The sequence below is a fragment of the Lolium rigidum genome, chromosome 1, assembly GCF_022539505.1.
Source record: "Lolium rigidum isolate FL_2022 chromosome 1, APGP_CSIRO_Lrig_0.1, whole genome shotgun sequence".
Taxonomy (NCBI): domain Eukaryota; kingdom Viridiplantae; phylum Streptophyta; class Magnoliopsida; order Poales; family Poaceae; genus Lolium; species Lolium rigidum.
Genome location: NC_061508.1, coordinates 200,565,659 through 200,583,821, shown reverse-complemented (window position 1 = coordinate 200,583,821; position 18,163 = coordinate 200,565,659).

Sequence of the window (18,163 nt, the reverse complement as noted above, 5' to 3'; positions counted from 1 at the left end):
AATTTACATAACACATATGCTTTATTACTACCGTTGACAAAATTGTTTCTTGTTTTCAAAACCAAAGCTCTAGCACAAATATAGCAATCAATGCTTCCCTCTGCGAAGGGCCTTTCTTTTACTTTTATGATTGAGTCGGTTCACCTATCTCTCTCCACCTCAAGAAGCAAACACTTGTGTGAACTGTGCATTGATTCCTACATACTTGCATATTGCACTTGTTATATTACTTTACATTGACAATATCCATGAGATATACATGTTATAAGTTGAAAGCAACCGCTGAAACTTAATCTTCCTTTGTGTTGCTTCAATACCTTTACTATGAATTTATTGCTTTATGAGTTAACTCTTATGCAAGACTTATTGATGCTTGTCTTGAAAGTACTATTCATGAAAAGTCTTTGCTTTATGATTCAGTTGTTTACTCATGTCATTACCATTGTTTTGATCGCTGCATTCATTACATGTGCTTACAATAGTATGATCGAGGTTATGATGGCATGTCACTCCAGAAATTATCTTTGTTATCGTTTACCTGCTCGGGACGAGCAGAACTAAGCTTGGGGATGCTGATACGTCTCCGACGTATCGATAATTTCTTATGTTCCATGCCACATTATTGATGATATCTACATGTTTTATGCATACTTTATGTCATATTTATGCGTTTTCCGGAACTAACCTATTGACGAGATGCCGAAGGGCCAGTTGCTGTTTTCTGCTGTTTTTGGTTTCAGAAATCCTAGTAAGGAAATATTCTCGGAATCGGACGAAATCAACGCCCAACATCTTAGGATCACTCGAAGCCCCACACAACACCCTGGCGCGGCCAGAGGGGGGGGGGCCGCGCCCCCCTGTTGTGTCGTCGCCTCGTCAGCCCTCCGACTCCGCCTCTTCGCCTATTTAAAGGTCCCTGACCTAAAACCTCGATACGGAAAAGCCACGGTACGAGAAACCTTCCAGAGCCGCCGCCATCGTGAAGCCAAGATCCGGGGGACATGAGTCTCCGTTCGGCACGCCGCCGAGACGGGGAAGTGCCCCCGGAAGGCTCCTCCATCGACACCACCGCCATCTTCATCAACGCTCGTTGTCTCCCATGAGGAGGGAGTAGTTCTCCATCGAGGCTCGGGGTTGTACCGGTAGCTATGTGGTTAGTCTCTCTCCTATGTACTTCAATACAATAATCTCATGAGCTGCCTTACATGATTGAGATTCAGATGATGATGCTTGTAATCTAGATGTCATTATGCTAGTCAAGTGGGTTTTACTTACGTGATCTCCGGAGACTCCTTGTCCCACGTGTGTAAAGGTGACAGTGTGTGCACCGTGTGGGTCTCTTAGGCTATATTTCACAGAATACGTATTCACTGTTATGAATGGCATAGTGAAGTGATTATTTATATCCCTTTATGATTGCAATGTGTTTTGTATCACAATTTATCTGTGTGCTACTCTAGTGATGTTATTAAAGTAGTTTATTCCCCCTGCACGGTGTAATGGTGACAGTGTGTGCATCGTGTAGTACTTGGCGTAGGCTATGATTGTGATCTCTTGTAGATTATGAAGTTAACTATTGCTATGATGGTATTGATGTGATCTATGCCTCCTTTCGTAGCGTGAAGGTGACGAGTGTGCATGCTATGTTAGTACTTGGTTTGGTTATGTTGATCTGTCATGCACTCTAAGGTTATTTAAACATGAACATCGAATATTGTGGAGCTTGTTAACTCCGGCATTGAGGGTTCGTGTAATCCTACACAGTTAGTGGTGTTCATCGTCCAACAAGAGAGTGTAGAGTCTAGCATCTATCTATTTATTCTGTTATGTGATCAATGTTGAGAGTGTCCACTAGTGAAAGTATGATCCCTAGGCCTTGTTTCTAAATACTGCTACCGCTGCTTGTTTACTCGTTTTATCGCATCCGTACTTCCCGCAATATTACCACCATCAACCACACGCCGGCAAGCACTTTTCCGGCGCCGTTACTACTCGCTTATACTTATTCATACCACCTGTATTTCACTATCTCTTCGCCGAACTAGTGCACCTATTAGGTGTGTTGGGGACACAAGAGACTTCTTGCTTTGTGGTTGCAGTGGTTGCTTGAGAGGGATATCTTTGACCTCTTCCTCCCCGAGTTCGATAAACCTTGGGTGATCCACTTAAGGGAAACTTGCTGCTGTTCTACAAACCTCTGCTCTTGGAGGCCCAACACTGTCTACAAGAATAGAAGCACCCGTAGACATCAGGATCCTAGACGGCTTAGTGGTCTTTGTGGTCTTTGTGGTGTTCTTGGGGACTCCAATTAAGTTGTGGAGATTCTTCAAGGGCAAGGCCTTTGTGGCGATTTATTGGGAGCCTCCAATTAAGTTGTGGAGATAGCCCCAAGCTTTGTGCGGGTTCGGTGACCACCCTAAGGTTCCATAGTGGATCGAGGACATCCCTTTTGGTGGGAATTCTCAAGGAGAATACGGTGGCCTTCGAGCATTTGGAGTGACTTGTCCTCCACACCGCTCCAACGGAGAGTAGCACTCGCAAGAGTGTGAACTTCGGGATACATCGTTGTCTCCGCGTCACTTCGGTTATTTCTATACCCGAGTTCTTTACTTATGCACTTTACTTTGTGATAGCCTTCGTGCTTGAAGTTATATATCTTTCTATCACATAGTTGCTTTAATTGCTTAGCATAAGTTGTTGATGCACATAGGTGAACCCTAGTTATATAGGTTTTGTGCTTGACAAATTAAACGCTAGTTTTATTCCGTATTTGTTAAGCCATATTCGTAAAAGTTTTAAACCGCCTATTCACCCCCCCTCTAGGCGGCATCCGTGTCCTTTCAACACCTCTCTTTGAGTGAAACCACCTTAAAGGGGACCCCTGTACCGCCTTCTTCCATGCTTTTGCCAATGGGAGGCGTAGGAAGTGTCTTATTCCTCGCCTGCTGACGGACACTGGGGAAATTTCTGACCTGCAGGAGATGATGGGGCACGTATATCATTTTTACCAAGGCTTGATGGGTGCCGAGGGGGAGGAGAGGGCCTCTCCCTAGCTCAGGACCTGTGGCCGGCTGACAAGAGGATCTCCGAGGAGGAGAACATGGGTTTGGAGCTCACCTTTACTCCTGACGAGCTCGATGAGGTTTTGGAGGGCATGAAACCTGACTCGGCCCCGGGTCCGGATGGTTACCGGTCCTCTTTTTCAAGAAATTCTGGGACATCCTTAGTGATGGGATTCGTAGCATAGAAAACAAAAAAAATCCTACCGCGAGAACGCAATCCAAGCCAAGATGCAATCTAGAAGATGGGAGCAACGAGGGGATGAACGAGACTAACCCTTGAAGTTTTCCAAAGCCTACGAGAGGAGGCTCTCGTTGCTGCGGTAGACGATCACTTGCCGCTTTCAAAAGCGCGTAGAAGATCTTGACGGTGCCACAATCGGGCAGCACCTCCGTACTCGGTCACACGTTCGGTGTTGATGACGACGTCCTTCTCCCCATTCCAGCGGGCAGCGGAAGTAGTAGATCCTCCTCGGAATCCCGGCAGCACGACGGCGTGGTGACGGTGGTGGTGGAGAACTCCGGCAGGGCTTCGCCTATGCGCTGCGGGAGTATTATGTGGAGGAGGAGAGGCTAGGGTTTGGGGAGAGGGGTGACTAGGGCACCGGCCATGGGCAGCCCTAGGTGGTGCGGCCAAGAGTGGTTGTCCCCCTCCCTCTTCTCCTCATTATATAGGTGGAAATCCCCAAGAGTTGTAGTCCAAGTCTTCGAATAAGACCCCAACAACAAAACCTCCCATAGGTGGGAAACCTACTCAAGGAGGGAGTCCTACCCAAGGTGGGACTCCCACCTTTCCTTTGGGTGGGGTGGCCGGCCACCTATGGTGGAGTCCACCTGGGACTCCACCCTTTAGGGTTTGGCTGGCCATGCAAGGTGGAGTCCCTCCGGGACTCCACTTTCCATGGTGATTTCTTCCGGACTTTTCTAGAACCTTCTAGAACCTGCCATAAATGCACCAGATCATTTCTAAACTTGGAATATGACTTCCTATATATGAATCTTATTCTCCGGACCATTCCGGACCTCCTCGTGATGTCCTGGATCCCATCCGAGACTCCGAACAAAACTTCGAACTCCATTCCATATTCCATATCTACTTAAACGACATCAAACCTTAAGTGTGTCACCCTACGGTTCGCGAACTATGTAGACATGGTTGAGACCTCTCTCCGACCAATAACCAATAGCGGGATCTGGAGATCCATAATGGCTCCCACATATTCAACGATGACTTAGTGGTCGAATGAACCATTCACATATGATACCAATTCCCTTTGTCACGCAATATTTTACTTGTCCGAGGTTTGATCATCGGTATCTCTATACCTTGTTCAACCTCGTCACCTGACAAGTACTCTTTACTCGTACCGTGGTATGTGGTCTCTTATGAACCATTCATATACTTGCAAGCTATTTAGACGACATTCCACCGAGAGGGCCCAGAGTATATCTATCCGTCATCGGGATGGACAAATCCCACCGTTGATCCATATGCCTCAACTCATACTTTCCGGATACTTAATCCCACCTTTATAACCACCCATTTACGCAGTGGCGTTTGATGTAATCAAAGTACCTTTCCGGTATAAGTGATTTACATGATCTCATGGTCGAAAGGACTAGGTAACTATGTATCGAAAAGCTTATAGCAAATAACTTAATGACGTGATCTTATGCTACGCTTAATTGGGTGTGTCCATTACATCATTCACATAATGACATAACCTTGTTATTAATAACATCCAATGTTCATGATCATGAAACTATGATCATCTATTAATCAACAAGCTAGTTATACAAGAGGCTTACTAGGGACTCCTTGTTGTTTACATAACACACATGTATCAATGTTTCGGTTAATACAATTATAGCATGGTATGTAAACATTATCATAAACACAAAGATATATTATAATAACCATTTATTATTGCCTCTTGGGCATATCTCCAACAGTCTCCCACTTGCACTAGCGTCAATAATCTAGTTTACATATGTAAAGATATAACACCTTGGCCTTCCGGTGCTTTATCATGTTTTGCTCACGGGAGAAGTTTTAGTCAACGGATCTGACATGCTCAGAAACCTATGTATTTTGCAATTCATTTGCGTCTCAACGCATCACTCATTTTCCAAATGAGTCGGCATTAAATATGTTTGGTCTTCTGGTGAAACCTTAATTCCGCGGTCTGAAATATGTCACTGATATTGTTACACACAATATAGCTTCAAAGTTCTGACACTATCGGAACTACACCAAGTTCTCAAAGAACCTCTTGACTTAACATCCACAGTCATTGTCAAAACAATGACATACTCTGCCTTCATTTGTAGAATCCGTCACAATATTTAGAATTCATCTTAATCTAGCATAGACAACTTCTAGCTCATTGTGCTACCTTTAAAAAAATACTTAGCCTAATTGAGATTTGAATTTCATTTTTATATGTGACCAAACAAATATCGGTGCAACACCTTACAGCGATTTGTTTGACATTACCCCATATAAAATTATATATATATATATCCTTGGTTCTTCTAAAGTACTCAAGGATATTCTTACTGTCGTCCAATGATCATCACATGAATCATTCTGGTATATGCTCATAACATTTTAGAGCACAGGACATCTGATTGTGTACATATTATTCGTGATTCATAATCACTCATGTGTTTTTACTCATTGAGTGTCATATACACTCAAGTCTTGTTAAAACTTCACATGAAAAGAACACCTTCTTAATATTTCTATATTGAACTACTTCAATATCCATTCTATGTACTTTGACTTAAACTTATTATGTGTTTCAATCTATCTTCATAGATCTTGACACTAAATATGTTTCTGTCCATATTCTTTCATTGAAGTTAATTCTCAATGAAACCTTTTATAATCAAGTATATAATTACATCATTTATAACCAACTATATGTGTGACGCCCCGGAACCGGTACCATGAGGATTCCAGCGATCCCGCCGAAATCCGCACGATATCGATTCAGAGACGCTTTCCGACACGACGTGCGCGAAGAATCACACACGTGATGCCAGAGGAATTAACACGAGCGGTAACATTACAACATGATTACAATAGAGCCCACAAGAAACATATATTATAACAACAACTCCAACGAGTCAAGATACAAATAGATACATACAAAGATCCAAATCATACAGAAGATCAAATACGTCCGAGTACGGACAAGATACAAATTGGACTAAGAGTCCTGAAGATAACCAGCGGCATCCATAACCCTGCCCAGGCCAAGCTGGAAGGGTAACCTTGCTAACGTCGTCTTCATCGAACATATCTTCATACCTGCCCGGTTATATCCCGTAGAAGCAGCAATAAGTACGGGTTCGTACTTAACAAGACTTCAAGACGTATAAGCATTCGTCAACCGGTCGTCCTTTGTACTTGAGGCACGCAGGGGACTTAGAGGACGCAAGAGGAACGTCATAGGCAATATGGTGGGGTTAAGCGGCAGCGCGCAAGCACTAAAAACCTATAGAGACACTCTACAACATTCGTCTAATCAGAGAAGGTGAGGGAGTGCATATCTAACAGTTCTATACTCTGCAAACATAACACAGCCGATGTGTTCCCCCCTCGCAAGGAGGTACTTACAAAGGCACTCACACGGTTGTAAAGTTTTAACCAGTTATTATTCAAGTTGTTCTATCTTACTATGCAAGTTAATAGTATTGAAACAACAGGTGTAAGTTGTCTATGGTCGTGTCATACAGCTCCAAGTCGTCCATAACCGCGGACACGGCTTATCGATAAGATTGTAACCCTGCAGGGGTGCCCAAATGTGCCCACACGCACGATCAACCCACTTACGACAGGTGGATATCACGACACACACTCTCCTTCACTACAACAATGTCCAGGAAGCCACCTAACTAAGTTAACCCGTTTCAGAGCCCAATCGGAACTCTGACGCGGACCTAGCTGTTGCGAGAACGGCTAAGAGGATCAGAGCCCACTACAGGATGACCTCTTAACAATACGTGCCGCACCTACGGACGTGCAAGAGACAACGGGGTTACAAGGCAACATGGCTTCCCCAAAAATAATATCATATCATCTGACCACAAAGAAACAAGCTTGCACGCCCGAGAGAAACAAACAAACATTCAAACTAATTGTGGCCACTGGACAAAGCTGTAGATTCCGGCAGTGGTCAAGGGGAGACCCGGTAAGCATACCCACGTGTGGTTAGAGCGCTCAGTCTCGGAACAGATAACAAGAAATCGGGGTCCTAAGATATTTAGGAAACACAAGTGAGCCGTCATAAAATGATCGCTGACCCACCGATGTCTCCGCTAAAACAATTATCAACAACTAAAGTAACCATGATTCTTCCCAACATATAACCCGATAAGATAGCAGTAACGGTAACGAGATAAAACCGCACTAGCATGCACTACGACTCACAAGGCAGACCCGAAACCAAACAATAGCTGTAGGTGGTTGGTGGAGGCAATATAGGCTGCTTGAGGTAACAAGTGGAAAGGACACGTGACAAGAACGCAACTTAAGGATAGCATGAGGGAGTAGGCAAAATAAAATAGGTGAGCGACTCCTGCAGGGACAGGAGTATAGGGGAAATGCTTGCCTGTTAAAGCTTGCCGAGGGACATCCTGAGAACTTGGCGTATCTCACAACACCACTTCGCGATCCTATCCGGGAAGAAGCAAATACTGGAACACACAACGAATGCAAATCTTACTACTACGGATAAAGAAGATCCAGCATGATCGAGATGATATGCATGACATGGCAAAGATGATGCGGCGATGCAACTTATATCCAATTTAATCGGAGTCGGAACCCCGGGCAAACAAATTAGGTTGGAGTTGCATTTCTACCGGCAAAGTTAAGTGTTGATTAGCATGGCACAACATGGCAGGGGTGAGCTACAACAAAGTTAAATGGAACCGGGACAACATATATATAATATCCCACATATTCCATATGTTCCAAATTAGGTGATAATGCAAACTATCACGAATTTATGATGCATGGTGCAACAACAAGCATGGATGGCATATTTATGTTCCTCATGTTTTTCTGATCAATTTTCATATATAACACATTTTATTTCGAGTTACGGTTTGAGAGATATGGATTATACAAGACTTAACACATTTTCTGAAATTTCTGGAAAACTGAGAAAGGGAAAAGCTTTTTATACCAGCAGAGAGGCTAGCCACAGCCACTGACTAGCGGGGCCAGGGGAAGCTGACGGGGCAGAGGGGCCCGGATTTCTTGCTGACACGGCCAGGGGGTTATCCAGAAAAACGCCTACAGGATGGACTGCGGGTTAGATAGGGGAAACAGGCAGGGACCTTGATGCAAAACTGCAGATCCAGATTGGATCTGGGAGATTCTCACCGGCGGGCTGGCTAGCCGAAGTGGATGACAGGTGGGGCCGGCGGATGCTGACGTGGCAAAGCATCTGCGGCATGCGCTGAAGGTGTTCGTCGAGGGGATGCCGTGCGCGGGCAGGCGGTGACCACGGCTCGGGCCGGCACGCGCGGGCGAAAGGAGGCGTCCCAGGACGCGCTAGAGGAAGCAACGGAGATGCCTCGTCGGCGCGGACCTAGGAGAGGCGGCGCCGCTTGCAGGAGGTCGCCGGAACTCTGCCGACGGCGAGGATCTGCGGGGAAGAACGTCGGCACACCGTTGAAAAGGGGAAACCAGAAGCAAGGAGGAAGACCAAGATGTCCAGGAGATCCGTGAGCTCACCAGGAAGGTGATGGTGGGGTCTGTTTGACCGGAGGAGGACGATCGGCGACCAATTCGTCAGAAAACTACGTCGGGGTTGGGGAAGAAACGGCGACCGTAGCGGCGATTGGAGGCGAGCGAGGTCGATTGCTCGCAGGGGGTGATAGAGGTTGACGAGGCGCGTCTGATGGTGGCCTTGGGACGGCGAGGGGGGGGTCCGAGGAGGTGGCGCCATGGCGAGGTGGTTCACGGTGGTTTACAGAGAAAAGAAAAGGGGAGGAAGAAGAGGGTGGCGGCGGTAGGTGGGAGAGAGGCTAGGGTTTCTGGGGCCGAAAGATAAAGGAGGGGGAGGGAGCATGTGGGAGGAGGAAGGTGAGGCACGGCGTCGTGGTGGTGCGGTGAGGACCAGGGCATGGTGACGATGGGCGAGCACGCCTCCTGCGTGACTCGTCCAGGAAGGCGACAAGCGACGAAGAGGTACGGGCCAGGTGGAGGGCAAGGTGGGTTGGGCCGGATCGGGCCAGAGGAGAAAAGGGATGCTCCAGGAGAAGAAAAGAAAACTAGAGAAGAGGCCTGGTTAGGAGGGGAGGGTTTTATCAGAAAATAAAAGAGAGATAAGGTTTTATTAAAACCATGTGAGAGAGCAAAACAAAATAATTAGGGTTCATAAAATAGTTTTATTTTGGTAAAACATGGATGATATGAGGCATGATGACATGATGATGCACAAAAAGAAAAGACAAACAAATCTAGTAGGGGTACTACCCGGGGCCGTTACAATCGACACCACTAACAAGGAACTCGCCCCGAGGTTCCACCTCAAGGTAAGGGGGAGAGAGGTGAACTATCGGATCTTCAGGCGATGTGTCGATCTCCTCGACACCACTAACAAGAATTATTGCTCCACGTAGATCGGCGACACCACTAACAAGAAGTCGTTGTCCCGTCGATGATGATGCACTCCCGTCGAGAACCTTAAAAGATCGGACCTAATAGGTGAGGGGCAAAGATCGTGCAACCCGCGTCGGAACCTAAGACTCGGAGAAAAAAATAAGAGGAGATGCAAAACTCGCAAAGGTAAGAGGAGAAATAATAAAGATAAGGAGAAAAATAGAGCTAATCACATCTATCCAACGATGTTTCAGAAAATAGTTTGGACTCTCTAAACTCAACGACCGTTGGCAAGGTTATCCTACAGGCTGGACTAGTGGGGTACCGTCAACCTGAGGCTCTGATACCAACTTGTGATGCCCCGGAACCGGTACCATTACGATTCCAGCGATCCCGCCGAAACTCGCACGATATCGATTTAGAGACGCCCTCTGACACGACGTGCGCGAAGAATCACACACGTGATGCCAGAGGAATTAACACGAGCGGTAACATTACAACAGGATTACAATAGAGCCCACAAGAAACATATATTACAACAACAACTCCAACGAGTCAAGATACAAATAGATACATACAAAGATCCAAATCATACAGAAGATCAAATACGTCCGAGTACGGACAAGATACAAATTGGACTAAGAGTCCTGAAGATAACCAGCGGCATCCATAACCCTGCCCGAGCCAAGCCGGAAGGGTAACCTTGCTAACGTCGTCTTCATCGAACATATCTTCATACCTGCCCGGTTATATCCCGTAGAAGCAGCAATAAGTACGGGTTCGTACTTAACAAGACTTCAAGACGTATAAACATTCGTCAACCAGTCGTCCTTTGTACTTGAGGCACGCAGGGGACTTAGAGGACGCAAGAGGAACGTCATAGGCAATATGGTGGGGTTAAGCGGCAGCACGCAAGCACTAAAAACCTATAGAGACACTCTACAACATTCGTCTAATCAGAGAAGGTGAGGGAGCACATATCTAACAGTTCTATACTCTGCAAACATAACACAGCCGATGTGTTCCCCCCTCGCAAGGAGGTACTTACAAAGGCACTCACACGGTTGTAAAGTTTTAACCAGTTATTATTCAAGTTGTTCTATCTTACTATGCAAGTTAATAGTATTGAAACAACAGGTGTAAGTTGTCTATGGTCGTGTCATACAGCTTCAAGTCGTCCATAACCGCGGACACGGCTTATCGATAAGATTGTAACCCTGCGAGGGTGCCCAAATGTGCCCACACGCACGATCAACCCACTTACGACGGGTGGATATCACGACACACACTCTCCTTCACTACAACAATGTCCAGGAAGCCACCTAACTAAGTTAACCCGTTTCGAGCCCGATCGGAACTCCGACGCGGACCTAGGCTGTTGCGAGAACGGCTAAGAGGATCAGAGCCCACTAGAGGATGACCTCTTAACAATACGTGCCGCACCTACGGACGTGCAAGAGACAACGGGGTTACAAGGCAACATGGCTTCCCCCAAAATAATATCATATCATCTGACCACAAAGAAACAAGCTTGCACGCCCGAGAGAAACAAACAAACATTCAAACTAATTGTGGCCACTGGACAAAGCTGTAGATTCCGGCAGTGGTCAAGGGGAGACCCGGTAAGCATACCCACGTGTGGTTAGAGCGCTCAGTCTCGGGGGGTCCTAAGATATTTAGGAAACACAAGTGAGCCGTCATAAAACGATCAGCTGACCCACCGATGCCTCCGCTAAAACAATTATCAACAACTAAAGTAACCATGATTCTTCCCAACATATAACCCGATAAGATAGCAGTAACGGTAACGAGATAAAACCGCACTAGCATGCACTACGACTCGCAAGGCAGACCCGAAACCAAACAATAGCTGTAGGTGGTTGGTGGAGGCAATATAGGCTGCTTGAGGTAACAAGTGGAAAGGACACGTGACAAGAACGCAACTTAAGGATAGCATGAGGGAGAAGGCAAAATAAAATAGGTGAGCGACTCCTGCAGGGACAGGAGTATAGGGGAAATGCTTGCCTGTTAAAGCTTGCCGAGGGACATCCTGAGAACTTGGCGTATCTCACAACACCACTTCGCGATCCTATCCGGGAAGAAGCAAATACTGGAACACACAACGAATGCAAATCTTACTACTACGGATAAAGAAGATCCAGCATGATCGAGATGATATGCATGACATGGCAAAGATGATGCGGTGATGCAACTTATATCCAATTTAATCGGAGTCGGAACCCCGGACAAACAAATTATGTTGGAGTTGCATTTCTACCGGCAAAGTTAAGTGTTGATTAGCATGGCACAACATGGCAGGGGTGAGCTACAACAAAGTTAAATGGAACCGGGACAACATATATATAATATCCCACATATTCCATATGTTCCATATTAGGTGATAATGCAAACTATCACGAATTTATGATGCATGGTGCAACAACAAGCATGGATGGCATATTTATGTTCCTCATGTTTTTCTGATCAATTTTCATATATAACACATTTTATTTCGAGTTACGGTTTGAGAGATATGGATTATACAAGATTTAACACATTTTCTGAAATTTCTGGAAAACTGAGAAAGGGAAAAGCTTTTTATACCAGCAGAGAGGCTAGCCACAGCCACTGACTAGCGGGGCCAGGGGAAGCTGACGGGGCAGAGGGGCCCGGATTTGTTGCTGACACGGCCAGGGGGTTATCCAGAAAAACGCCTACAGGATGGACTACGGGTTAGATAGGGGAAACAGGCAGGGACCTTGATGCAAAACTGCAGATCCAGATTGGATCTGGGAGATTCTCACCGGCGGGCTGGCTAGCCGAAGTGGATGACAGGTGGGGCCGGCGGATGCTGACGTGGCAAAGCATGCTGCGGCATGCGGCTGAAGGTGTTCGTCGAGGGGATGCCGTGCGCGGGCAGGCGGTGACCACGGCTCGGGCCGACACGCGCGGGCGAAAGGAGGCGTCCCAGGACGCGCTAGAGGAAGCAACGGAGATGCCTCGTCGGCGCGGACCTAGGAGAGGCCGCGCCGCTTGCAGGAGGTCGCCGGAACTCTGCCGACGGCGAGGATCTGCGGGGAAGAACGTCGGCACACCGTTGAAAAGGGGAAACCAGAAGCGAGGAGGAAGACCAAGATGTCCAGGAGATCCGTGAGCTCACCAGGGAGGTGATGGTGGGGTCCGTTTGACCGGAGGAGGACGATAGGCGACCAATTCGTAAGAAAACTGCGCCGGGGTTGGGGAAGAAACGGCGACCGTAGCGGCGATTGGAGGCGAGCGAGGTCGATTGCTCGCAGGGGGTGATAGAGGTCGACGAGGCGCGTCTGATGGTGGCCTTGGGACGGCGAGGGGCGGTCCGAGGAGGTGGCGCCATGGCGAGGTGGTTCACGGTGGTTTACACAGAAAAGAAAAGGGGAGGAAGAAGAGGGTGGCGGCGGTAGGTGGGAGAGAGGCTAGGGTTTCTGGGGCCGAAAGATAAAGGAGGGGGGAGGGAGCATGTGGGAGGAGGAAGGTGAGGCACGGCGTCGTGGTGGTGCGATGAGGACCAGGGCATGGTGACGATGGGCGAGCACGCCTCCTGCGTGACTCGTCCAGGAAGGCGACAAGCGACGAAGAGGTACGGGCCAGGTGGAGGGCAAGGTGGGTTGGGCCGGATCGGGCCAGAGGAGAAGAGGGATGCTCCAGGAGAAGAAAAGAAAACTAGAGAAGAGGCCTGGTTAGGAGGGGAAGGTTTTATCAGAAAATAAAAGAGAGATAAGGTTTTATTAAAACCATGTGAGAGAGCAAAACAAAATAATTAGGGTTCATAAAATAGTTTTATTTTGGTAAAACATGGATGATATGAGGCATGATGACATGATGATGCACAAAAAGAAAAGACAAACAAATCTAGTAGGGGTACTACCCGGGGCCGTTACAATATGTCATCTACATAAAGTATTATAAATATGTCTCAGCGCTCCCACTTAATTTCTTGCAAATGCAAGCATCTTCATCGTTTCTGATGAAATCCAAAACTCTTTGACTATTTCATCCGGTGAAGATTCCAACTCCGCGATACTCACTTCATCCAATTGAAGTTCGTATACCTATCTAGTATTCCACGGACTAGCAAAACAATTGGTTGTATCTTGTATACACCTTTAATACACACTTCTGTTAATTAATGTATTTTTGCCATCCTACTATCATATCTCATGAAAGAAATATGCAGCGATTACTAGAATAATCCACATAGACTATAAGCATTGCTACGGAAGATCTAATCTTATCGTAGTCAACTCTTTAAAATTTGTCGTAAACAACTTTTCGACAAGTCGAGCTTATTCAAGGATATTCCATCCAAGTCCATCAATTTTATAGATCCATTTACTTTCAAAAAGTATCCATCTATCTTGGATTTCATGGCGTATAGCCATTTTAACGGAGTCAGGGCCCATCATAACTTCTTTATATGTAGTTGGTTTATCATTGTTCAAAAACAATCCTTTGTTCACAAATCATTTATTTGATCACAAAGTAAACCATACCTACAAGGTTCAATAAGTACTTCGATCTCCATGACTATAACATTTTGTAGACATGGGAGCCATGATCGTCGTGGCCGCTTCCGGAACCAATTCCGATGCTTGCGCTACTCGATCATTATGCTCGGGTTCATAAACCTTATCAAGTTCTATTGTCCTCCCACTCAAATACTTCGCTAAAAACAATTTCTTGGAAATAAGTAAGAAACATTGACAAACACTTTTGTCTTTGTCTCCATAGTGGAAAGAATTCCCAATCAATTCTGTGGGATAACCAACAAAGACATTCATCCGATTTTGGTTGTAAACTTATTTACTTTATGCTATGCATTCCAAAATTTAAGAAAGGACTATTAGGGTTCATACCCATGCCATAACTCGTATGGTGTCATTTCAACGGATCATGATGATGCTCTATTCAGTGTAAAAGCGGTAGTCTCTAAAGCATAATTCACAAAAATATAATGGCATCAATATTTTATCTCATCATTGATCCAACAAGGTTTGGATACATCTCTCGGATACTCCATCATCATTATGATACTCCAAGAAACGTGAGTTGTAGAACAATTTCATAACTCTCTTAGATGTTCGCTAAAACTCGTAATTCAAATATTTCCCCCATGATCCATTCATAGATATTTGACTTTTCTATTACGATGATTTCCACTTCATGCTGAAATTTATTTGAATCCATTCAAATGTTTCAAACTTCTTCCTTATCGAATATATCCACATATATACTCAATTCATTGTTGGAAGTTTTCATGAAGTAGAAGAATCTCCCGCACACAACTATGCCCAGTGAACCTCATACATCATCATGTATGTTTCCACTAAGTTGTCCGTTCAACTCTTGGCCTATGAACGGTATTTTAGTCATTCTCTTTAGAAAAGATTTGCAAGCGCCAAATGATTCAAAAATCAAATGACTCCAAAAAATCCATTTGCATGGAGTTCCTTTATGCGCTCCTTTCTAACATGACCTAAATGGCGGTTCCACAAATAAGTGTAATTCGAATCATTTGCCTTATGGAATTTTAGCGTCAGTATTATGTGTGTGTGTTTCACCATTAAGATTTATAATAACTTATCCATCGTACATGGAGTAATGCCATAATTTGAACAACTCATTGTTTTCATTTGACCAGAGCAAAATAACAATTATTAAGTTCTTTATTATAAATTCTAAGGGCTAGATAAAATGCCAACGATGAACATAATAACACTTTATTTTTGTTCCAGACGTGCATTCCTATCATATTCCTTGTCAATCACTTAGGCCATTGTATTCTTGTATTGCGTTGTTTTGTATGACACTTCATACCAACCAATATGGTACAAATACCCAAGAATTTCATTGTGTGACCAAACGAGGAATACATCCATAACATGTATATCATTTATATACACCTGAGCTAGACTTTCTAGTCTTTCCTTTCTTTCTGCCAAAAAATCTTTTGTTGTTTCTCTTTTAGCTTTCCTCATTCTCAGAAAACACTTCACCTTCAATAACTTCTAGGTTTGTTGGTCAAATACCAATAACCTTGAGGTTCTTACTTTGAAGTTGATCATCATATGACAAGTGTTCGGGATTTCACTATTAGTAACCTTGTAATATGATGAACAATTTCACTCATAATTTTATCCATTGTTTCATGATGACTTACCGAGACCATGTCTGTACATGCTAGGCTCGTTTAAAGTTTAACCTCAGTATTCGCATGTGCAAATCTGACTTGCACCCGTTGCATGCACTCGTAGAATCTATAACACCCGATCATCACGAGATGCTTCGAAACAACGAGTCTTAGCAACGGTGCATACTAAGGACGACCATTTCATAGATATGCGAATATCTTTAGTGTCCAACTTAGTTGGAGGATTGGGACGCCTTGCGTCTTCAACCTTCGTACATTCCCATAAAACTTATGAGTTTATGTAGTCTCACCAAATTATATTCTATCATCTTGCAATAAGGTCTTAGATATCACATATATCTCATACCTTGATTATTTCTGAAAACTAAATTTTCAGCTCCTTACTTTTCAAACACATTTGAACTTCAAGTTTCACGGAGACAAGATAACTTTAGGTACTAATTGAAACCATACTTCTTTGAATCAACAATGTGAGGTTTACTAAAAGTTTGCAATAGGACTTAATCATTTCTTGATTCTTTAAAAATACGGTACCAGTCCGTAAAGTTACTTGTCAGACTTAACAGTATTTCTATCTCAATTACAAGACTAGCGCATGGTAGAAAACGGATGCCAAAACTACAAAATTAATTCAAAATACTACTCAGACTATGTTCATGATAATTAGTTCATGTTTTAATCTAATTACTAATGAACTCCCACTTAATACAACATCCCTCATAGTTGTTAAGTGGTACACGATCCACATCCACTACACCAAAACCGATCATCACGTGAGATGATGTAGCTTCAATGGTGAACATCAACATGTTGATCATATCATCCATATGACTCGTGTTCAACCTTTCGGTTACCGTTGTCCCGAGGCCATGTCTGTACATGCTAGGCTCGTCAAGCAAACCCAAGTATTCCGCGTGTGCAACATGGCTTACACCCGTTGTATGTGAACGTTGAGTCTATCACATCCGATCATCACGAGATGCTTCGAAACGACGAACCGTGCAACGGTGCATACGAGGGGAGAACACTTTATTATCTTGATATTAATGTGAGGGATCATCTTATAATGCTACCGTCGCGTTCTAAGCAAAATAAGATGCATAAAGGATTAACATCACATGCAATTCATATGTGATATGATATGGCCCTTTAGTCTTTGCGCCTTCGATCTTCATCTCCAAAGCACGGACATGATCTCCATCATCAACGGGCATGATCTCCATCATCATCAGCGCAGCGTCAAGGTCCATGGCGCCGTCTTCATGGTTGTTCACCTCATGTAGCAACTATTACAACTACTTTGAAATACTACTCAACATGAATTTTAAAGACAACCATAAGGCTCATGACGGTTGCCACAATACAATAATGATCATCTCGTACATATTCATCATCACATCATGGCCATATCACATCACCAAACCCTGCAAAAACAAGTTAGACGTCTCTAATTTGTTTTGCATATTTTACGTGGTTTAGGGTTTTCGAGTGAGATCTAATCTACCTACGAACATGAACCACAACGGTGATACTAGTGTTGTCAATAGAAGAGTAAATTGAATCTTCACTATAGTAGGAGAGACGAGACACCCGCAAAGCCACTTATGCAATACAAGTTGCATGTCGAGCGTGGAGCAAATCTCATGAACGCGGTCATGTAAAGTTAGCCCGAGCCGCTTCATCCCACTATGCCACAAAGATGCAAAGTACTCAAACTAAAGACAACATAAGCATCAACGCCCACAAAACAATTGTGTTCTACTCGTGCAACCATCTATGCATAGACACGGCTCTGATACCACTGATGGGATTCGTAGCATAGAAAACAAAAAAATTTCCTACCGCGAGAACGCAATCCAAGCCAAGATGCAATCTAGAAGATGGGAGCAACGAGGGGATGAACGAGACTAACCCTTGAAGATTTCCAAAGCCTACGAGAGGAGGCTCTCGTTGCTACGGTAGACGATCACTTGCCGCTTTCAAAAGCGCGTAGAAGATCTTGACGGTGCCACAATCGGGCAGCACCTCCGTACTCGGTCACACGTTCGGTGTTGATGACGACGTCCTTCTCCCCATTCCAGCGGGCAGCGGAAGTAGTAGATCCTCCTCGGAATCCCGGCGGCACGACGGCGTGGTGACGGTGGTGGTGGAGAACTCCGGCAGGGCTTCGCCTATGCGCTGCGGGAGTATTATGTGGAGGAGGAGAGGCTAGGGTTTGGGGAGAGGGGGTGGCTAGGGCGCCGGCCATGGGCAGCCCTAGGTGGTGCGGCCAAGAGTGGTTGTCCCCCTCCCTCT